The sequence below is a fragment of the Pseudophryne corroboree genome, chromosome 5, assembly GCF_028390025.1.
Source record: "Pseudophryne corroboree isolate aPseCor3 chromosome 5, aPseCor3.hap2, whole genome shotgun sequence".
Classification (NCBI taxonomy): domain Eukaryota; kingdom Metazoa; phylum Chordata; class Amphibia; order Anura; family Myobatrachidae; genus Pseudophryne; species Pseudophryne corroboree.
The window spans coordinates 458,139,665-458,163,536 of NC_086448.1; the positions used below are offsets into that span (position 1 = coordinate 458,139,665).

Sequence of the window (23,872 nt, forward strand, 5' to 3'; positions counted from 1 at the left end):
ACAAATGCATCAGAGGATCACCTTATCTCCCAGAGCCAGGGTATCTCTCCTGTGGTGGCTGCACAGTGCTCACCTCCTAGAAGGCCGCAGGTTCGGAATTCAGGACTGGATCCTGGTGACCACGGACGCAAGCCTCCGAGGTTGGGGAGCAGTCACACTGGGAAGAAATTTCCAAGGTCTCTGGTCGAATCTAGAGACTTGTCTCCACATCAACGTCCTGGAGTTGAGGGCCATATACAATGCATTACGCCAGGCGGAGGCATTGCTTCGGGACAAACCGGTTCTGATTCAGTCAGACAATGTCACAGCAGTGGCTCATGTAAACCGCCAAGGCGGCACAAGGAGCAGAGCGGCCATGGCAGAAGCGACCAGGATTCTTCGCTGGGCGGAAGGCCATTTAAGCGCCCTATCAGCTGTATTCATCCCGGGGGTGGACAACTGGGAAGCGAACTTCCTCAGCAGGCACGACCTGCATCCGGGAGAGTGGGGGCTTCATCAAGAAGTCTTCGCACAGATCGTGGGTCAGTGGGGACTGCCTCAAATAGACATGATGGCGTCCCGTATCAACAAAAAGCTAAAGCTGTATTGCGCCAGGTCAAGAGACCCTCAGGCGGTAGCGGTGGACGCTCTAGTGACACCTTGGGTGTTCAGATCGGTCTATGTGTTCCCTCCTCTACCTCTCATACCCAAGGTGTTGAGAATAATAAGACCTAAGAAGAGTAAGAACAATCCTCATTGTTCCAGATTGGCCACGAAGGACTTGGTATCCGGATCTGCAAGAGTTGCTCACAGAAGATCCGTGGCCTCTTCCTCTAAGACAGGACCTGCTGCAGCAGGGGCCCTGTCTGTTCCAAGACTTACCGCGGCTGCGTTTGACGGCATGGCGGTTGAACGCCGGATCCTAGCGAAAAAAGGTATTCCGGAGGAGGTCATTCCTACCCTGATCAAGGCTAGGAAGGACGTGACATTGAAACATTATCACCGTATATGGCGAAAATGTTTCTTGGTGTGAGGCCAGGACTGCTCCTACGGAGGAGTTCCATTTGGGTCGTCTGCTTCACTTCCTGCAAACAGGAGTGACTTTGGGCCTAAAATTAGGGTCCATAAAGGTCCAAATTTCGGCCTTATCCATTTTCTTTCAAAAGGAATTGGCTTCTCTTCCTGAAGTACAGACGTTCGTGAAGGGGGTGCTGCATATTCAGCCTCCTTTTGTACCGCCGGTGGCGCAGTGGGATCTTAATGTGGTATTTAGTTTCCTCAAGTCACCTTGGTTTGAACCACTCACAACAGTGGAGTTGAAATATCTCACTTTTAAAGTGGTCATGTTGTTGGCCTTGGCTTCTGCGAGGCGTGTTTCGGAATTAGCGGCTTTGTCACATAAAAGCCCGTATCTGGTTTTCCACGTGGATAGGGCAGAATTGAGGACTCGTCCTCAATTTCTGCCTAAAGTGGTCTCCTCTTTTCATATGAATCAACCTATTATCGTGCCTGTGGCTACACGGGACTTGGAGGATTCCGAGTCCCTTGATGTGGTCAGGGCTTTGAAGATTTATGTGGCCAGAACAGCGAGGGTTAGGAAAACTGAAGCGCTGTTTGTTCTGTATGCAGCCAACAAAGTTGGCGCGCCTGCTTCAAAGCAGACTATTGCTCGCTGGATCTGTAACGCGATTCAGCAGGCGCATTCTACGGCAGGATTGCCATTGCCTAAATCGGTTAAGGCCCATTCCACTAGGAAGGTTGGCTCGTCTTGGGCGGCTGCCCGAGGGGTCTCGGCATTACAGTTGTACCGAGCAGCTACTTGGTCGGGGTCAAACACCTTTGCAAAGTTCTATAAATTTGATACCCTGGCTGAGGAGGACTTCCTGTTTGCTCAAGCGGTGCTGCAGAGTCATCCGCACTCTCCCGCCCGTTTGGGAGCTTTGGTATAATCCCCATGGTCCTTACTGAGTCCCAGCATCCTCTAGGACGTTAGAGAAAATAAGATTTTACACTTACCGGTAAATCTATTTCTCGTAGTCTGTAGAGGATGCTGGGCGCCCGTCCCAAGGCCCTCATTCCGAGTTGTTCGCTCGCAAGCTGCTTTTAGCAGCTTTGCACACGCTAAGCCGCCGCCTACTGGGAGTGAATCTTAGCTTATCAAAATTGCGAACGAAAGATTAGCAATATTGCGAAAATACTTCTCTGTGCAGTTTCTGAGTAGCTCGAGACTTACTCTGCCAGTGCGATCAGTTCAGTGCTTGTCGTTCCTGGTTTGACGTCACAAACACACCCAGCGTTCGCCCAGACACTCCTCCGTTTCTCCAGCCACTCCCGCGTTTTTCTCAGAAACGGTAGTGTTTTTTCGCACACACCCATAAAACGGCCTGTTTCCGCCCAGAAACACCCACGTCCTGTCAATCACATTACGATCACCAGAACGAAGAAAAAAACTGTGAGTAAAATTCCTAACTGCATAGCAAATTTACTTGGCGCAGTCGCACTGCGGACATTGCGCATGCGCATTCGCGACTATTCGCTCCGTTGCGAAAAAAAATAATAACGAGCGAACAACTCTGAATGACCCCCCAAGTGCGGACTTCTTCTGCAAGACTTGTATATAGTTATTGCTTACATAAGGGTTATGTTATAGTTTCATCGGTTTAGGCCGAGACTATGTTGTTTGTTCATACTATTAACTGGGTAGTTATCACAAGTTATACGGTGTGATTGGTGTGGCTGGTATGAATCTTGCCCTTGGATTCCCAAATATCCTTTCCTCGTACTGTCCGTCTCCTCTGGGCACAGTTTCTCTAACTGGGGTCTGGAGGAGGGGCATAGAGGGAGGAGCCAGTGCACACCCAGAGTCCAAAGTCTTTCTTCAAGTTCCCATGCCTCCTGCGGAGCCCGTCTATTCCCCATGGTCCTTACGGAGTCCCAGCATCCTCTACGGACTACGAGAAATAGATTTACCGGTAAGTGTAAAATCTTATTATTGCTCCACTATGTCCGACATTGGCTATGCATTCACCCCTGAATCAGGCCTATAATGGGAGATAAAAATGACTACACAAGCACAAAACCATCAGAACCATGTATTGCTTATCATGCAAACAAGAGTATCGGGAAAGGCCGCTGTCTTGACTACATTACATAGGTTACAATGTGTGAGATAAGTAATGCATGAAAATAAAACATACATGTGTTAAAATGAGCACTTAGGGGGGCATTTATCAAAGCTCAAAAGAGAGATAAAATTGTGAGAGATAAAGTACCAGCCAATCAGCTTCTATCTTAGATTTTACAGACTGTGGGGTCTATTTACTAAGCCTTGGATGGAGATAAAGTTGACGGAGATAAAGTACCAACCAATCACCTCCTAACTGCCATGCCACAGGCTGGGTTTGAAAAATGACAGGCGTTGATTGGCTGGTACTCCGTGCACTTTATCTCCATCCAAGGCTTAATAAATAGACCCTTAAGTTTGAAAAATGTGAGGAGCTGATTGATTGGTGCTTTATCTCTTACAATTTTATCTCTGTCCAAGCTTTGATAAGTAACCCCCTTGGGGTATGGGTTGTTGGGTCCACCCAACTTGGGTCGACACTCATTAGGTCGACCACTGAAGGTGCATAGGCAGTCAGGTTGAGACGGCCGGCATTTCAACCCAGTTTTCTGTGAGTGGCGCGGTCAAGGTATGCATCTCGGATGCAGATTTATTGGCCTCGTAAGGCCCCCGGCGACAGCCAGCCGGAGTAAGCTATGGCTTATTCAGCTGGCAGTCTGCAGGGAGCATCGCAAACATCGGTCACGATGTTGATCCCAGGCTGCGACACGGTTGCAGCGATGGGAATGCAGTGCCTACTGCATTTGCATTACAAATGTCATCCACGCTGAACTAGGGCCTCAGTCAGTATATTGCAGAAAGAAGACTATTCTAAAATAAATGAATGAGGACATAAAACAATTCTAATAAAAATAGTAGTCATTAGTAAGCAACAATGTGTAGAATTACTAACTGAGACTAAGGAGTAACAGTGCTTAAGAACTTTTCAGTATTAGAGAATAGTGCAATATTCAGCCCAAATACAGTGTAAGCTGCGGTTATAGCTCTGCAACCTTTGAATGACATCCTTAAAATACTGCCAAAGTTATGGTTTTAAATAAGACTCATTGTATTGATTATAATAAAGTGCACATTAAACATAATATAATCAGAAACAAAATGTCTTCATAAGGAAGACCTAGCTCCCAATGAAGCTTATGTGACAGCTGCATGCATGAGGATATTTGAGAACAGTTTCCAGGGACAGTTTTTCATCAGATGTATCTGCATTATCTGCATTGGGCATGGGGACAATTTGCCCATTGTTTAGTTAAATGGAATATAGGATAAGTACAGACTATATTCTGCTACTATTCTGTTAATAAAAAGCAGAGACCGTGGCAGACAAACTTTAGTATGTCAAATCTTCAAAACGTATATGTTCAGCATCCCGGCAGCCGTAATACTGTCACTGGAATCCCGACAGCCGTCAGAACACTGACGACGGAATCCTGACTTCCAGGGTCCAGAAGGTAAGTATCAAGGGCCAGGTTAGGTTAAGGCTGCAGTGGAGAGGGGGTTAGGTTTGGGCACACGCCGGGGGGTGATGATTAGGGTTGGGCTATGGGGTGGGGGAGCTTATGGCTTGGTTGCAGAGAGGGGGTGCTAAGACTAAGCACTAAGGGGGGAGGGTTAGCTTTAGGCTGCAGGAAGGGGGGTGGTTTAGGTTTAGGCACCACTGGGGGGATGCTAGGGTTAGGCGCCAATGGTGGAGGTTAGGGTTAGGCTGCGGATAAGGAGGGGTAGGCAAGGGAGGTTAGTATACTTACCTCACCCGTGTCGAGATTGCCAGCATCCCAAGCTCATGAGATTTCATACTGAATCTGATAGTTTACTACTGGCAACAGTGCCCCACAGAGAGCATGTCAATAGCAACAGAGTTGGTTGCTAAGAGCAAAATCCATGTCCATGTAAGAAAGTCTACAATCGCTCTGTTGGGTCTGATTCAGAAGTGGATGCTATTTGCATCGCTGCTGCATCCAAAGACTCAAAAGATATGCGAAAATATGGTAATGCCTCAGGAGGCATCTGAAGAAAAACTACTCCTCCTGGCAGCATTGTAAATCCGAGTGCTGCATCAAAAGACGCAGCAATGGTTGCAGACATCTAGGTGAGCCTAAGCTTACTCAGAATGTTGCTGTAACTCCTGCCAGGGCTATGAAATCTGCATTGGAAGGCGTAGGTTCTGGCATTGCCGCGCCTACTAAAAGGGATGACGCTCCCTGTTTTTGTAAAACTGTGCCCACTGCGGCTTGGGTGCACTGCGTGTGATCTCGCAAACCGGGATCTGCACATGTGCAGATTTCTCAAGATTAGAGATGTACCATTGGTTTGCATACAACTCTGAATGGGTGTAGTACGGCTGACCGGTGGTCCCCTGACCGCCGGTCAGCTTACCGACGCCGGGATCCCGGCGGGGAGGGGCGAGATAAGCAAGCCCCTTGCGGGCTCGGTGGTGACCTGCGGTCACCAGGGGTTCTATTCCCACTCTATGGGTGTCGTGGACACCCACGAGTGGAAATAGTCCCTGTTGGTCGGCATGCCGACCATCGGGACAGTGACCCGTCGGGCTGGTGGAGGAGGTCATGTGACTGTCGGTCAGCTGACCAGCGGTCATATGAATACCACCCCTCTGAATCAGGCCCAACCTTAAAAGCTAATGTAGCCTATTTTCATTGTTATGTTGCATACATAATAGCTATGTACTTTAATGATGATAATTTTTTTTATTTTCTTTGTGGTGATTGATACATACCTGGAAAGTTTATGATTAGTAGTTATCATATTATATAAAGTGATTACAATGTTTCTTTCAGTTGTTGTGTAATAAATTAATGAATTAGAACTTCCTGGTTGTTTACTGTGCCAAGGAGAAAGCACTGTTCTCTTTTATTAGATTTAGTTGACAGTAGAATGGAAGACCTATCCAGATCTCGGACGTAGGCAGCATGTTGACGGTGGCAGTGACAGCTACTCATTGTTGCCTTTTTTTTGTGAGTCTGTATTTTGAATAAACTTTGTAAGTGATCTTAAGTGATTGGATCCAGTTTGTAACATAAACAGATCAAGTTTATATTGTCATAATGATGTGCATAGTAGACATTGAATGTACGGTTTGAATTTCAATACGCAATTGCTATACTTCTGAATTCTTACATCAAATTCTCCATTTATAAATGTAATAATATTTCTGCAGCAGGGTACATTGGTTTCCACAGGGAAACATCGGGTGGATCTTGATCCAGAGAGGCACCAACAGGCTAAAGCTTTAGGCTGTCCCAGGAAGCATTCTGGGGCCTCCTCTATAGCCCCGCCTCCAGGCACTGTGAGCTCAGTTTTGAGTTGGTGCCTGTAGAAACAGTCACTAACAGGAGGGCTGCACCGGGCAGCCCTGAAAAAAGCTTTTTCTGACAGAAAATCTCTTAAAAGTTGGGCTGTCAGCGCTGTATGTCATGGTGACACTTCAGCGCTGCAGCTCCGTCACCTCCCAAGCAGCGTCGCATACTCCCACGGCCTGTTCCCGGGTACTTGCGGTGGAGATGCTCCGGCTCTAGGCACACGGTCGCAGACGCTCTCCTGGTTCACGTGGCTGCTACGGGGAGGAGGTAAGAGGGTACCCCAGACAGGACCCGCCACTAAAACACGTTCCTGTTGCAGTCTAGGGAGACAGACTGCGACGCTGGTGTGGACACTGTAACCGAGCAGGGACCCCACTATATCCACCAGGGCATAAGAGTACAGGTCGGATATACTAATATCCATTTTAATAAGACTCCATAGTGCCAGGTGGTGAAGTCCAGCATAGGGGAAGCGGCGCTTGACCTGTAGCCTCCCCCCCGGCCCAGGGCGCCATTTACTGCTGGTGTTCCCGCCCTGGAGCTGCCTCACACTCTCCCTCACTCCCTGACTGAGACGCTGGGCACCATTTTCTAAAATAGATGCGACTGGTCTCCGGGACTGCAGGGCAAGGTCTCCTTTGTAAACCCGCCTGTACATCAGCGCCGTGGTTTTACAAGCACTTAAGTATTCTACATGTCGATATTAAGACAGCGTTAGTTAAGAACAAGTGTACCTGTGCCAGAATATATTGTACGAGTATTCTGATACATACATCCGATCTCAGACCGTGCATTGTTATATATAATATACATATACTAGTCCAGTGCAGTTTTATTGTATTACTAAAATAATTATGTGCATTGTCACTGTGACTGTGTGTGCCTGTATCTGCTGTGTGGATTTCACTTTCAGTGTATCCCAGCTATATCTATCACTGTATTCTGTACCCTAAGGGACTAGGTGCGTCAGGGTCCATATATAGTGCTTCACAGTATTTACCGATTAAAGTGTACTCTACTGTGTACTCAGTCACCTAATACCGGATTTATTCGCTGGTTGTGTGTACTGCGGGCTCAGTCGCATAATACCGGACTTATTCGTTGTTGTTTGTGTACTGTGTACGCAGTCGCATACTAGGGAATTTTTCGCAGGTATTGTACTCTGTCTGGCTGTATCGTACTAATACGCTCTGCGGTTGCATTCACTAATAATGTCTAACACAAACGGCGGGAAAACCGAGGATGCTCCTGCAGCGCATGCGCCAAGGATTTGCCTGAGGGGGAAGTTTTGTATGACAGTCAGTGTATTATGTGCCATACATCTCCCAGTCAATCTGCGGCTACTGTAACCAATCAGGAGCCACCTTGGGCAGCGTTCTCAACTATGTTAACTATGCTTGTGACACGCCTTACGCCCCCTATGGGACACTATGTGCAATTACAGCCACATATTGTCCCTATGGTAAAACCAACTCAGGTGGATAATTTGTCTACCCAGTTGCAGCAATGGAGTCACTCCTTGGTTAGACATAAAACTGCCCCAAGTCACTCTCTCGTCACGGGGTCATTTTAGCAGGCTACTTCCTCCTCGCAATCCACTAATCTCTCAGAAGATTCTTCTGAGGAGGATGGGGAGTATACTGTCCCGTCAGACACTGACACAGCTGCTTCTGACGAGGAATCCACTACTCAGGTTGATGTCCCTAACTTGGTGGTTGCTATTAAGCAGATCCTACAAATCACTGATGATGACGAGGATTCCACTACGGTGTTTAAGAAACCTGATAGGTTTGAACGTCAGAAGGTAACTAAAACATTATTACTTCTGAACATCTAGTGGACATACGACAAGAACCCTGGTCTTTTCCATAAATGAAATTCTCCCTGTCTAAAAGGCTGGTAGCTCGCTATCCTCTCCCTACAGAGTTATGTAACAAGTAGGTAAATTCACCACCGGTGGATTCCCATGTCACCCGTCTAGTGGTGTCGTCTACTCTGCCTGTCACCACTGTCACCTCACTGAAGGAACCGACAGATGAGCGTGTGGAAGGATGCCTGCAGTCTATTTACTCCCTCACAGGTGCTGTACATAGACCCACTATAGCAGCCTCTTGGGCTGCAAAAAGGAATTGAATCATGGGTTCAGGCATTAGAGGAACAGCTACCTCAGGATATATCTGACATTGCCAGACAGTACCTGTCTCACATGACCACCGCCGCCTATTACATTCAGGAGGCGTCCTCTGAGGCAGGTGTGTTGGCGGTCAAGGCATCGACTACGTCCATCCTGGCTCACCGTATTCTGTGGTTGAGGTCATGGAAGGTGGACCTGAACTCCAAAAAGACCTTGGAGGTACTCCCTTTTAAGGAAGACATCCTGTTTGGGGAAGACCTCAATGAAATTGTGGCTGACTTGGTGGCTGCTAAGACTGCCTTTCTCCCTAACACTACTCCTTCTGCACAGAATGCAAAAGGTACTACTTTTTTGCTCCTTTTGGCCTCAAGGGAAAGCAAAAGGTCAGGCATACCCGAGACAATCTCGTGCTTCCAAAACCACAAAGCCCAAGGCTAAACTATCCTGGGCATCCCATCAGCCTGCTTGTAAACACCACAAGCCTACTGCATGACTGGACAAGCCTCCCCCCTGGGGGATGCCAGGGTGGGAGGCCGACTTCTGCGATTCACCCAGGTCTGGTTAAAGACCACTTCAGTACTACGCGGTCTCTTTCAAGAGGCATCCCCCTTGCCAGTTCTGCACAACAGATATCCCTTTGGATCTATTACAGGTGCAAGCTCTACAAATGGTTGTGAGTTCCCTCCTGGATACAGGAGTGGTGGTGCCGGTACCTCTATCCCAGAGAGGCAGAGGATACTACTCGACCCTGTTTCTAGTACCGAAACCCAATGGGTCTTTTCGGCCTATACTCAACCTCAAATCACTGAACAAGTTTGTTAGAGTATCCAAGTTCTGTATGGAAACACTGCGCTCAATTGTACTGGCCATGGAACCTGGAGATTATATGGTATCCCTGGATATACAAGATGCTTACCTGCATATGCCTATTGCCATATCGCATCAGCAATATCTGCGATTTGCTATTGGCGACCTTCACTATCATTTCCAGGCTCTGCCGTTTGGACTGGCCACGGCCCCTCGGATCTTCACCAAGGTTATGGCCGTGATAATTGCTCATCTCCGTCGCCAAGGAGTAAGGATCCTGCTGTATCTGGATGACTTGCTGATCTTGACAAACTCCCACGATGTCCTCCTCAGTCACTGACTGTAAACTTCCTACAAGCCCACAGATGGATCATCAACTGGAAGAAGTCCTTGCTGGTCCCTGCTCGGAGCATTGTGCACCTGGGGGCACTGCTGGACACACACAGTCAACGGCTGTTTCTGTTTCCAGAGAAGGTCCTGAAGCTTCAGGACAGAGTAAGATACTTCCTCTCTCGCCCAAGAGTGTCGATACACTCGACGATGCAAGTACTAAACCTGATGGTGTCGGCTTTCGACATGGTAGAGTACGCTCAATTTCATTCCCGCCCTCTGCAGAGGTTAATCCTTTCCAAGTGGGACGGCCTACCTCATCGGATCAGGTCTCGCATGATTTCCTTGACTCCGGAGGTTCGTCTATGGCTGATCTGGTGGCTACAGGACCAGCAGTTCAACAGGGGCCGTCCCTTCTGGATCCCCAACTGGGTCTTACTGACTACGGATGCCAGTCTGAGGGGCTGGGGTGCGGTGCTGGAGCAACACTCTTTCCAGGGTTGGTGGACCAGGAGTAATCACTCCTCCCGATAAACATTCTGGAATTGTGGGCAGTGTTCAATTCTTGGTCTCTCGCCCTGCCTCTGTTAAAGAACAGGCCTGTTCACATACGGTCAGACAATGCCACCACGGTGGCATACATAAACCGGCACTCGAAGCCGCATGGCACTGATGGAAGTGTCAAAAATCCTTTGTTGGGTGGAACGCCATCTGCCATCAATATCGGCAGTGTTTATTCCGGGAGTCCTCAAGTGGGAAGCGGATTTCCTCAGTCATCAGGACGTGCATGCCGGAGAGTGGAGTCTTCATCAGGAAGTCTTTCAACTCCTAGTGGACAAATGGGGCCTACCAGATGTAGACTTGATGGTGTCTCGACACAATCATAAATTTCCGGTCTTCGGATCAAGAACCAGGGATCCTCAAGCAGCGTTCGTGGATGCACTGGCAATTCCATGGAACTTTCGGCTGCCCTATGTGTTCCCTCCAGTGTCACTCCTGCCCAGGGTACTACGGAAGTTCAAATAAGAAGGAGGAATACTAATTCTAGTCGCTCCAGCGTGGCCCAGACGGCATTGGTTCTCAGACCTGCAGGGTCTGTCGATGGAGCGTCCTCTTCTACTTCCTCAATGCCCAGACCTCCTCGTTCAGGGCCTTTGTGTCTACCCAAATCTGGCCAGACAGGCTTTGACGGCGTGGCTCTTGAAGCATCACTCCTGAGGGCCAAGGGATTCTCCGAGGCGGTTATCCAAACTATGCTAAAGGCCTGAAAACCGGCATTTGCACGGTTATATTACAGGGTCTGGAATTCTTACTTCACCTGGTGTGCTGCTAAGAATTTCGATGCATACAAATTCGGAACTTCCAGACTTCTGGCTTTTCTGCAACAAGGCCTGGACTTCGGCTTTCGTCTGGCCTCCCTCAAGGTTCATATATCTGCCTTGTCGGTGTGGTTTCAGATAAAAATTGTGTCTATTCCTGACGTTCATACTTTCACTCAGGGTGTTTTACTGATTCAGCCTCCCTATGTCCCTCCTGTGGCTCCATGGGATCTGTCTGTTGCTGTTCCTACTGGCTATTGCCTCTGCTACGGGGGTTGTATTTGGATGTTTACCGCACCGGTGTATAAAAATTATGGTAATGAATATACTAAACCAAAATTTAACAGTTATAAGGAAAGCAACGTTTTCCAGTCACAGTTTGGTGGTGCACCCTGAGTCAATGGGGCTGCTAACAAAAACAGAGAAGAAAAAAGAGACTCTTTTCTGGGCGCACTCTTTACTTTTTGAATAATAATATAAATGTTACATAGATAGGATGAGAATGAATCTAAGTATAAAATATAACTTTTATTAACATCTTAAAATAAAAAGATATATAGTCGTCAAAAATTAGATAACTATCCAATGAATAATGGAATTAGTACAAAATTGTATCAATCCTCAATAACACAAACTTATGATGTAAGGATATATCAATAAATGTTCAATAAATAACAAATCAGTGCTGAATTTAATGTAATCCGTCCCGATTGTATCAATATAATAAGAATGCCAAAAAATTGATGAAACAGACGTAGAACCTCCAGATAATACTTGGGCTGTCGGAACAGACTAACCCTGTATATGTCCACAATCAAAAGTTACTTAAGTACTGGTTCCCACACTGTTTGAAAAGGGAGGACAGAGCAGATAGAAAAGAGTAACAGTGTGAATCTGCTGTCAGTGTTAGACTCTTGAGCGTAACGGATCAATGTGAGCTCTACAACACTGGGTATTCCTCAATGGTCGCCCACTAGAGTACTGACCCAGCCCAACACTGATTAGCTTCCAAGATCGGACGGCTTCGGGCGTTTCCAGTGTGGTATGATAGTAGAGGATTGCGAATGATGGCAAGGGCTCTTGGAATCACTGATGAGAGTTCACTATATATCTAGTAAAAGAAAAAGATGGATCTGCTGCCAATGTTAGACAGGGATAATCCCTGAATCAATGGTGAGAGTCCATGAAAAAGGATAAGTGTGGAAAAGGAGAAAAGAAGAGGAGAGAAAGGGGGAATGAACAAGTGATTGCATCAATAAAGATATTGATTCCCCACCGAGATTTACACAGTGCTAATTGTATATCCGTATAGGAAAATGTCTAAAGGAAGATTTTTTGTATAAGTCAATGAGAACAAGTACCAATGATGGGTGATAATGGATTCTTCACACTGGTGCAGGAAACACAGTATCAGAGATGAAATGTAACAATAATGTTGCCAGTGCTCCGTTATTGAGGTCAGGAGAGAAAGATACTTATGTCAATGTAACTGATACTCGGTCACAAAAGACCACGAAATCTACTCATATGTATGCTAAGAGAATATTCTAGCAATAAAAAGGTGCCTCATCGCCTCATGTAAGAAAAGGGTGTAGAATACTCAGTATAATGGCTGTATTGCAATTAGATAACACCCTATCCACTAGAGAGGCAAAAATTGTTAATCACATGTACAACAAATCTTAAATCCAGATATGGGGGTCATAGGAGGAAGAAAAGAAAAAAGAAAAAAAGGGGGGGGGGGAAGGGGAAAAAGGGGGATTAAGGTGGGGGTAACAATTGGCACTGCCCAACTATGCCCAGAAAGATAATGCACGTAGTCACTGGTTCTATAGTGGTAAATAGCTTAATTACTCAATTGCCGAGATAAATTTAACAGTAATAGGATATTACCCGCAATGCTGTCAGAGAGGGAAAGATTTGCAGGTGTAAGCAGTGATCCTAATATGCAGTACGATTTAGAGTCCCCATAAGATATAGACACACTCCAAAGAATGCGGCACGTATGACAATCAGTCTAAAGGATGGCAGGTAAGTATCCAAATTTAAACGACGTGATGTAGATAATGCTTATACATCGCAGTAAGTCTCACAAAAATCAGGTACACGGCATCCACGATCGGGCGGTAAGGCACATAATATTACCGTTTGAGATCCGGCACCGATCCGAAGACAGTCCTGATGCTGGAATGATGCAACTCAGTGGGGCTGGTACGGGCACTGGGTAGCGGTGTGGCGGCTGGTACGGGTTCTGGGTAGCGATGTAGCGGCCGCAATGCGTTTGAGATCCGGCACCAATCCGAAGACAGTCCTGATGCTGGAATGATGCAACTCAGTGGGGCTGGTACGGGCACCGGGTAGCGGTGTGGCGGCTGGTACGGGTTCTGGGTGGCGATGTAGCGGCTGGTTGTAGTAAATGGACGGCATTCAATGAGAGAAGGGACGAACGATAAGCACGCGGAAGACGCGTTTCACCCGTAACACGGGCTTGATCACTTCCTGTAACAGGAATGCCGTCCATTTACTACAACCAGCCGCTACATCGCCAGGAATACATATTTGCATACAGTGTCGTAATTTCCTTACACAAAGATTAATCCTATTGGTTAATGATTGCTTTAACTCTATTGGTTAACATACTTTCTAATCCTATTGGTTAATAAACTCCTATCTTTTACGTAACATGTTTACCAATGCCTAAAATTCGTATATGTGCTCTCTAAGTAGAATATCTGGGGATTTTTGCTAAGCTCGTAACCTACATATGTCTGGTTATGTTTTCACACCTGCTATACCGCAAACTGATAAATACCCTTTGAAGCTTATGGGGTATATGCAATTGCGGTCGAATTCGCGGCAATTTTCGCCGTTTTTCAAATTCGACCAAATTCGCCAAGTGAATTCCGGAAGGTGGCTTCCGGAATTCACCATATTCAATGAAAAACGGATTCGCCAGGGTCGCGGGCGAAAATCGGCCGATTTGGCGGATTTTGCCGCGATTTTAAAAAACGGGAAAAATCGTGAAAAACCCGAAAAAAAAAATGGCGTGGGGTCCCCCCCCAAAGCATAACCAGCCTCGGGCTCTTTGAGCTGGTCCTGGTTCTAAAAATGCAGGGGAAAAATTGGCCAGGGATCCCCCGTATTTTTAAAACCAGCACCGGGCTCTGCGCCTGATGCTGGTGCCAAAAATACGGGGGACAAAAAGAGTAGGGGTCCCCCGTATTTTTAACACCAGCATCGGGCTCCACTAGCTGGACAGATAATGCCACAGCCGGGGGTCACTTTTATGCCGTGCCCTGCGGCCGTGGCATTAAATATCCAACTAGTCACCCCTGGCCGGGGTACCCTGGGGGAGTGGGGACCCCTTCAATCAAGGGGTCCCCCCCCCCCCAGACACCCAAGGGCCAGGGGTGAAGCCCGAGGCTGTCCCCCCCCCATCCAATGGGCTGCGGATGGGGGGGCTGATAGCCTTTGTGAAAATTAAAAGATATTGTTTTTTCCAGTAGTACTACAAGTCCCAGCAAGCCTCCCCCGCAAGCTGGTACTTGGAGAACCACAAGTACCAGCATGCGGGAGAAAAACGGGCCCGCTGGTACCTGTAGTACTACTGGGAAAAAAATACCCAAATAAAAACAGGACACAGACACCTTTGACAGTAAAACTTTATTACACACTACCGACACACACACACATACTTACCTATGTTGACACGCCGACTGCCACGGTCTCCGACGATCCGAGGGTACCTGTGAAAAAATGATACTCACCTTCCAGCGTCCAGAGAGATAAATCCACGTACTTGTTAAAAAAAAAGAAAACGCAAAAACCCGAGCCATACCGGACTAGAAAGGGGTCCAATGTTTTCACATCAGACCCCTTTCTCCCGAATGCCGGGACATCACGTGACTCCTGTCACTGATGTCCCTTCAGCCAATCAGGAAGCGCTACTGCCGTTGCGCTCACCTGATTGGCTGAGCGCTGTCTGTACTGTGACAGCGCCTCGCAAAGCCGCTCCATTACTTTCAATGGTGGGAACTTTGCGGGTAGCGGTGGGGTCACCCGCCGGTCAGCCGCTGACCGGCGGGTGACCTTACCGCTAGCCGCTAAGTTCCCACCATTGAATATAATGGAGGGAGCTGTGCGATGCGCTGTCACAGTGCAGACAGCGCTCAGCCAATCAGGTGAGCGCAACGAAGTTGCGCTTCCTGATTGGCTTAGAGACCTGTCTGTGACAGCTGTCACTGACAGGTCTCATTCGTGGAAAGGTGTCCCATGTGTCAGCATGGGACCCCTTTCAGTCCGGCATGGAGCGGGTGTTCGCTTTGTTTTTTTGCCAAGTACGTGGATTTATCTCTGGACCATGGCTGAGGTGAGTATATTGAACTTTTCTTTTCAGGTATCCGTGGATTCTACATGGAGAAGAGGACCGATGTCGGCGTGTGAACATAGGTAAGTATGTGTGTGTCGACGTATGAAATAAAGTTTTACTGTCGACGGTGTGTGTGTCCTGTTTTTATTTGGGTATTTTTTTCCCAGTAGTACTACAGGTACCAGCGGGCCCGTTTTTCTCCCGCATGCTGGTACTTGTGGTTCTCCAAGTACCAGCTTGTGGGGGAGGCTTGCTGGGACTTGTAGTACTACTGGAAAAAACAATATCTTTTTATTATCACAAAAGGCTATCAGCCCCCCCATCCGCAGCCCATTGGATGGGGGGGGACAGCCTCGGGCTTCACCCCTGGCCCTTGGGTGGCTGGGGGGGGGGGGACCCCTTGATCGAAGGGGTCCCCACTCCCCCAGGGTACCCCGGCCAGGGGTGACTAGTTGGATATTTAATGCCACGGCCGCAGGGCACGGCATAAAAGTGACCCCCGGCTGTGGCATTATCTGTCCAGCTAGTGGAGCCCGATGCTGGTGTTAAAAATACGGGGGACCCCTACTCTTTTTGTCCCCCGTATTTTTGGCACCAGCACCAGGCGCAGAGCCCGGTGCTGGTTTTAAAAATACGGGGGATCCCCTGTCAATTTTCCCCCCGCATTTTTAGAACCAGGACCAGCTCGAAGAGCCCGAGGCTGGTTATGCTTTGGAGGGGGGACCCCACGCCATTTTTTTTAATGATTTTACCGTTCCAGCATTAAAAATAAAATAAAAAAAATAATAATATTTTAAAAAATATATAAATAATATTTGTGCCTCCAAAAAAAAAAAAAAAAAGTACCTAATCCCTTCTAATATAAATAGATCTTCTATTCCCAGAAAAAAAACCACAAAAAAAAACATGTTTAAAATTTTTTTATTTGTTTTCACCCTCCAAAGTGTGGCGGATTGAAAATGACGAATTTGCTGTCTAAAAGCCCTGCTGTCGAATTTCCAAACTTGAATTGAATATGCTTTGGTCGAATTGCAGCACTTGTATCATTGCAGAAAAGTCGAATTTGCAAAAATTCGAATTTCAAAAAGTCGAATTTTGAAAGTCCGTTTTTTGGTCGGAAAGCACTGAATTGCATAGGCGATTTTTTTTTTTGGTCGAAAATGACCCGAAATTCGACAATTTCGGGAATTCGACCGCAATTGCATACACCCCTTCATGTCTAGCTGCTGACATAATATTTCTGCTAGGAAATTACCTTAAAATATATCTTAGCTAAAGGTCATAACTTCACAATATGGGTTCAAACAAATTACAATGTCTGGTACTTTTTTCTGTATCAGCACTAAGCTAAAACAAGTAGAAACAAATTATCAGATGTCAATTAAAAATGGAGTCTTATAAACAAATATGGCTTCCATCTTTATCAGCTGCGTATATGTACGCAATTGCTAATGAGTTGCGGTAGCTCCAGTGAGCGACTTCATTTCTGGATGGCAGCTTCACTTGCCGATATCAGCAGTTGCATTGCAGAAAAAATTACACTTGCATTAGTGTACTTCTCTGAATCAGGTCCTTGGTTCAGTAAATGATAACTATAGCTGTACCATGGACATTAGCAGATAGCATATGTGGCACCTATTCTCTTTTAAAATGAACACTATTTGGCCAGAAAATCTATAAACCTGTAAGCCTGATGTGGCTGAAGGTTTTAGTGGTATACCCCAGGGATCAGTATTGGACCATGTACTTTATCAATTTTATTTTAATTAATGAAAGTTAAATGTAATATATTAACGCAGATCAGAATTTTGGTACAGAAATTGGGCACTACTTATGCTACTTAGACAATTAATTAAATACATCTGGTGAAAACTAAAATATAGAAGGCCTCAATAAGCTGAGATGCAGTGAACAGTACCAGGTAGCGACTGCAAAAAGGGTAATAAATGCGCATGAAGCCAATTCAGTGTCTGTACTTGTATAAGTCACTATTTAGATCACATCTTCGCTATAGGCAGTGGGGAACTCATTATGGTTATGATTCAAAGGAAGGAAAGCCAGCTAATTAATAAAGGGCATGGAAGTGATGCATTATAATAAAGGGGCAGATGTATTAACCTGGAGAAGGCATAAGGAAGTGATAAACAGTGATAAGTGCAAGGCGATAAACGCACCAGCCAGTCAGCTCATAATTGTCAATTTGTATATTGGAGATGATTGGCTGGTGTGTTTATCACCTTGCACTTATCACTGGTTTTATCACTTCCTTATGCCTTCTCCAGGTTAATACATCTGCCCCAACGTGCTTTGAAAAATGAAATATTTTTACATTGGAAAAAGACTTAGAGTTGACCAGATTCATATGTCTAAGTACATCTGACATCAATTCAAAGATTTTTCTTAGGAGATGGTGATAGCAAATTTATGAACAGAGGTGGTTATTCAGGTTTGTTATACCCTTTTTAGACAGAAACGTCTGAAATTCTTGGCATTTCAATGTCTGGTCGCTTAGCCGGACACAGCCTGACCCCCATTTCACACAGGTTTGCAAATTACCAGGTGAAGCAGTTGTACCTGGTAATTTGTGGATCAATACAGGTATTTCTTCTGTGTGAAAGGGTCAACCCGGGTCGAACTTTTCGTGTCTCCGACCCTGGTAAATTCCTGGGTCGAAGTCGCAGGAATTTCAACCTGGGTTGACCCTTTCACACAGAAAATGACCCGGGTTGACCCGGCAAATTAACGAGTAGAAACCTCTGTGTGAAAGGGGGTATTAGCAAACCAAAAATGCAAGCAACTAGGCAAAACCATGTTGCACTGCAGGTGAAGCAGATGTAACGTGCAGAGAGATTTAGATTTGGGTGGATTATACAGGTTATTCAAAAGTCGCAGTACACCCGTTTGTTTTAAAAACTGTGCTGGAAATGGGAAAACTGAATACTCCAGTAAGGCATGGGTGAGGTGGGCTATCTTTTAGGGTATGTACCGACATGGGCGCCATCTTGAAATCGACCATCTTGAATCTAAGTTTTCCCATTTCCTCCAGTTTTTGAAACGAAAGGGTGTACTGCGGCTTTTGTATCACCCTGTATTGTTTCTGTAATACTGGCTGCTTAATATTTACACTGCAATTTAGATTTTCATTTGAACACACCCCACCCAAATCCAAATCTCTCTGCACATGTTACATCTGCTGCACCTTCAGGGCAACATGGTTTTGCGCACTTGCTTGCTTTTTTGGTTTGCTAACAAACCTGTATAAGGCCCAGAATTTGTAAATGGATTATATGCCTTTCTTATAAGAAATGGTATCTCTAGCTATAATCAGAGTACATTATATTAATTGTTCCAGTCAATTTGATTTTTACGGCATGGGAAAGTGTTCTATCATGGTTTCTTCCACCTCTTCTCAAATTGAGATGTATTTTTCATGTTTGCTCTTAGGTGGCTTGGAAAAGCAGCGAGAAGTGCAAAACTTTAGGCATTTTGTGTTGTGCCTTAGATATGCTTTGTAAATGGCCTCCAGAGAGAGAATAATAAGGGTCAAAATTCCATAGTTTATTAGCTTTATTCCCTACGCTAATTAGTATCTACCTTCATCCATTATCTCTTAAAATGTAACCAACAGCAGTATTGATGTGAGTGCTGGCAGTTTTTACAGTGACTGATGAATGATGATTCTCATGGCGTGATTTGGCGTTTGTATTGGATACGGCTGTCTGGTTCTTGACACCATTATTACAAGGCAGGGGAAAGCTGTCCACTACAATAATGCTAGAAAGTTTGAAAAAACTTGATAATATTCTGAATTTTTGTATAAATAGGTCCTTGATTGTAAATAGAGAAAATAACACAAATCAAACCAAACATGAAAGGATGTCATTTTAATTAATTTATTGATCAAATTATTCAACACCCCCTGCACATCATGAGTGTCGCCTAATGGGGAGGCAACAAGGTTTAAGTTTTGATTGCCCTGACCTGTATGAATGACCTAAACCTGAGTCTTCTCTGCACTATGGGCAACATCACCACATTTGAAAACCCATACTTGAGTAAATATTCCAGTAAGACTTTTGTAGCTGATTGGATGCATATCCCCCCAGCCATGTTCCAAAATATAGTGGAAAGCTTTCCCAGAAGTGGAGAATGTTCTAGATGCAAAGACCGTTGGCTGTGGCATGTGATGTTCAGGTGTGTACATACTTTTGGCCATGTAGTGTATTTTACGGCAACCATTTTAAACCAGTAAAAATTAATCTGGTGCTAAAGTTTTTATTATACAAACCTACAGTGCTTTTGATCTTATTTCTCTGACGTCCTAGTGGATGCTGGGAACTCCGTAAGGACCATGGGGAATAGCGGGCTCCGAAGGAGGCTGGGCACTCTAGAAAGATTTATGACTACCTGGTGTGCACTGGCTCCTCCCACTATGACCCTCCTCCAAGCCTCAGTTAGATTTCGTGCCCGGCCGAGGTTGGATGCACACTAGGGGCTCTCCTGAGCCCTTAGAAAGAAAGTATAGTTTAGGTTTTTTATTTTCAGTGAGACCTGCTGGCAACAGGCTCACTGCAGCGAGGGACTAAGGGGAGAAGAAGCGAACTCGCCTGCTTGCAGCCGGATTGGGCTTCTTAGGCTACTGGACACCATTAGCTCCAGAGGGATCGACCGCAGGCCCAGTCCTTGGTGTTCGGTCCCGGAGCCGCGCCGCCGTCCCCCTTACAGAGCCAGAAGCAAGAAGAGGTCCGGAAAAACGGCGGCAGAAGACATCATTCTTCACCAAGGTAGCGCACAGCACTGCAGCTGTGCGCCATTGCTCCTCATGCACACTTCACACTCCGGTCACTGATGGGTGCAAGGCGCTTGGGGGGGGCGCCCTGAGCAGCAATAAAAAACACCTTGGCTGGCAAAAATACCACAATATATAGCCCCAGAGGCTATATATGTGGTAAATACCCCTGCCAGAATCCAGGAAAAAGCGGGAGAATAGGCAGCGGAAAAGGGGCGGAGCTATCTCCCTCAGACACACTGGCGCCATTTCTCCTTCACAGATCCGCTGGAAGGAAGCTCCCTGGCTCTCCCCTGCAGTCTACACTTCAGAACAGGGTAAAAACAGAGAGGGGGGGCACTAAATTTAGGCGCAATATTTCTCTAACGTCCTAAGTGGATGCTGGGACTCCGTAAGGACCATGGGGAATAGCGGCTCCGCATGAGACTGGGCACAAAAATAAAAGCTTGAACTAGCTGGTGTGCACTGGCTCCTCCCCCTATGACCCTCCTCCAAGCCTCAGTTAGATTCTTGTGCCCGAACGAGAAGGGTGCATGCTAGGTGGCTCTCCTGAGCTGCTTAGAGTAAAAGTTTATTTTAGGTTTTTTATTTTCAGTGAGTCCTGCTGGCAACAGGCTCACTGCATCGTGGGACTAAGGGGAGAAGAAGCGAACTCGCCTGCGTGCAGAATGGATTGGGCTTCTTAGGCTACTGGACATTAGCTCCAGAGGGACGATCACAGGTTCAGCCTGGATGGGTCCCGGAGCCGCGCCGCCGGCCCCCTTACAGAGCCAGAAGAACGAAGAGGTCCGGTGAAATCGGCGGCAGAAGACGTTCCTGTCTTCAACTAAGGTAGCGCACAGCACTGCAGCTGTGCGCCATTGCTCTCAGCACACTTCACACTCCGGTCACTGAGGGTGCAGGGCGCTGGGGGGGAGCGCCCTGAGACGCAATAAAAACTGAAATACCTTAGGATGGCAAAAGAAATACATCACATATAGCTCCTGGGCTATATGGATGTATTTAACCCCTGCCAGTTTTCCAGAAAAAAGCGGGAGATAAGGCCGTCGTGAAGGGGCGGAGCCTATCTCCTCAGCACACAAGCGCCATTTTCCCTCACAGTTCCGCTGGAAGGACGGCTCCCTGACTCTCCCCTGCAGTCCCTACAGAATCGGGGTAAAAACGAGAGAGGGGGGGCACTATTGGCAGCTAAATTATAAACAGCAGCTATAAAAGGGAGTAACACTTATATAAGGTTATCCCTATATATATATATATATATATATATAGCGCTCTGGTGTGTGCTGGCAAACTCTCCCTCTGTCTCCCCAAAGGGCTAGTGGGGTCCTGTCCTCTATCAGAGCATTCCCTGTGTGTGTGCTGGGTGTCGGTACGATTGTGTCGACATGTATGAGGAGGAAAATGATGTGGAAGCAGAGCAATTGCCTGTGTTAGTGATGTCACCCCCTAGGGAGTCGACACCTGACTGGATGGTTGTATTTAAAGAACTACGTGACAATGTCAGCACTTTACAAAAAACTGTTGACGACATGAGACAGCCGACAAATCAATTAGTGCCTGTCCAGGCGTCTCAGACACCGTCAGGGGCGATAAAACGCCCGTTACCTCAGTGGGTCGACACAGACCCAGACACAGATACTGAGTCCAGTGTCGACGGTGAGGAGACAAACGTAATGTCCAGTAGGGCCACACGTTACATGATCACGGCAATGAAGGAGGCATTGAACATTTCTGACACTACAAGTACCACAAAGAAGGGTATTATGTGGGGAGTAAAAAAACTACCAGTAGCTTTTCCTGAGTCAGATGAATTAAATGAGGTGTGTGATAAAGCGTGGGTTTCCCCCGATAAAAAAGTGCTAATTTCTAATAAATTATTGGCACTATACCCTTTCCCACCAGAGGTTAGGGCGCGTTGGGAAACACCCCCTAGAGTAGATAAAGCGCTCACACGTTTATCTAAACAAGTAGCGTTACCGTCTCCTGATACGGCCGCCCTCAAAGAACCAGCGGATAGAAGGCTGGAAAATATCCTGAAGGGTATATACACACATACTGGTGTTATACTGCGACCAGCAATCGCCTCAGCCTGGATGTGCAGTGCTGGAGTGGCGTGGTCGGATTCCCTGACTGAAAATATTGATACCCTGGATAGGGACAGTATATTACTAACTATAGAGCATTTGAAGGATGCATTACTATATATGCGTGATGCACAGAGGGATATTTGCACCCTGGCATCAAGAGTGAGTGCTATGTCCATTTCTGCCAGAAGAGCGTTATGGACGCGACAGTGGTCAGGGGATGCGGATTCCAAACGACATATGGAAGTATTGCCGTATAAAGGGGAGGAGTTATTTGGGGCCGGTCTATCGGACCTGGTGGCCACGGCAACGTCCACCTTTTTACCCCAGGTCACCTCTCAGCAGAAAAAGACACCGTCTTTTCAAACTCAGTCCTTTCGTTCCCATAAGTACAAGCGGACAAAAGGCCACTCATTTCTGCCCCGGGGCAGAGGAAGAGGAAAAAGACTGCACCAGGCAGCCTCTTCCCAGGAGCAGAAGCCCTCCTCTGCTTCTGCCAAGTCTTCAGCATGACGCTGGGGCTTTACAAGCGGACTCGGACACGGTGGGGGCCCGTCTCAAAAATTTCAACGCGCAGTGGGCTCACTCGCAAGTGGACCCCTGGATTCTGCAGGTAGTATCACAGGGGTACAAACTGGAATTCGAGACGTCTCCCCCTCGCCGGTTCCTGAAGTCTGCTCTACCAAAGTCTCCCTCCGACAGGGAGGCAGTTTTGGAAGCCATTCACAAGCTGTATTCCCAGCAGGTGATAATCAAGGTACCTCTCCTACAACAGGGAAAGGGGTATTATTCCACGCTGTTTGTGGTACCGAAGCCGGACGGCTCGTGAGACCAATTTTAAATCTAAAATCCTTGAACACTTACATAAAGAGGTTCAAATTCAAGATGGAGTCACTCAGAGCAGTGATAGCAAACCTGGAAGAAGGGGACTATATGGTGTCTCTGGACATCAAAGATGCTTATCTCCACGTCCCAATCTACCCTTCTCACCAAGGGTACCTCAGGTTTGTAGTACAAAACTGTCATTATCAGTTTCAGACGCTGCCGTTTGGGTTGTCCACGGCACCTCGGGTCTTTACCAAGGTAATGGCCGAAATGATGATTCTTCTTCGAAGAAAAGGCGTTTTAATTATCCCTTGCTTGGACGATCTCCTGATAAGGGCAAGGTCCAGGGAACAGTTAGAAGTCGGAGTAGCACTATCTCAGTTAGTGTTACGTCAGCACGGGTGGATTCTAAATATTCCAAAATCGCAGCTGATTCCAACAACACGTCTCCTGTTCCTAGGAATGATTCTGGACACAGTCCAGAAAAAGGTGTTTCTCCCAGAGGAGAAGGCCAGGGAGTTATCCGAGCTAGTCAGGAATCTCCTAAAACCAGGCCAGGTGTCAGTGCATCAGTGCACGAGGGTCCTGGGAAAAATGGTGGCTTCTTACGAAGCAATTCCATTCGGAAGATTCCATGCAAGAACGTTTCAGTGGGATCTTCTGGACAAATGGTCCGGATCACATCTTCAGATGCATCAGCGGATAACCCTGTCGCCAAGGACAAGGGTGTCTCTTCTGTGGTGGCTGCAGAGTGCTAATCTACTAGAGGGCCGCAGATTCGGCATTCAGGATTGG

At 46.7% G+C, this 23,872-nt stretch overlaps 1 protein-coding gene and 1 pseudogene across 1 annotated transcript in view; one reads left to right on the forward strand and one right to left on the reverse strand.

Annotated features, from left to right (window-relative positions):
• Positions 1-23,872, forward strand: part of LPCAT1 (lysophosphatidylcholine acyltransferase 1) — a 275,186-nt gene that overhangs the window by 59,388 nt on the left and 191,926 nt on the right. The window lies entirely within an intron of this gene.
• Positions 11,948-12,066, reverse strand: LOC134929798 (5S ribosomal RNA; annotated as a pseudogene).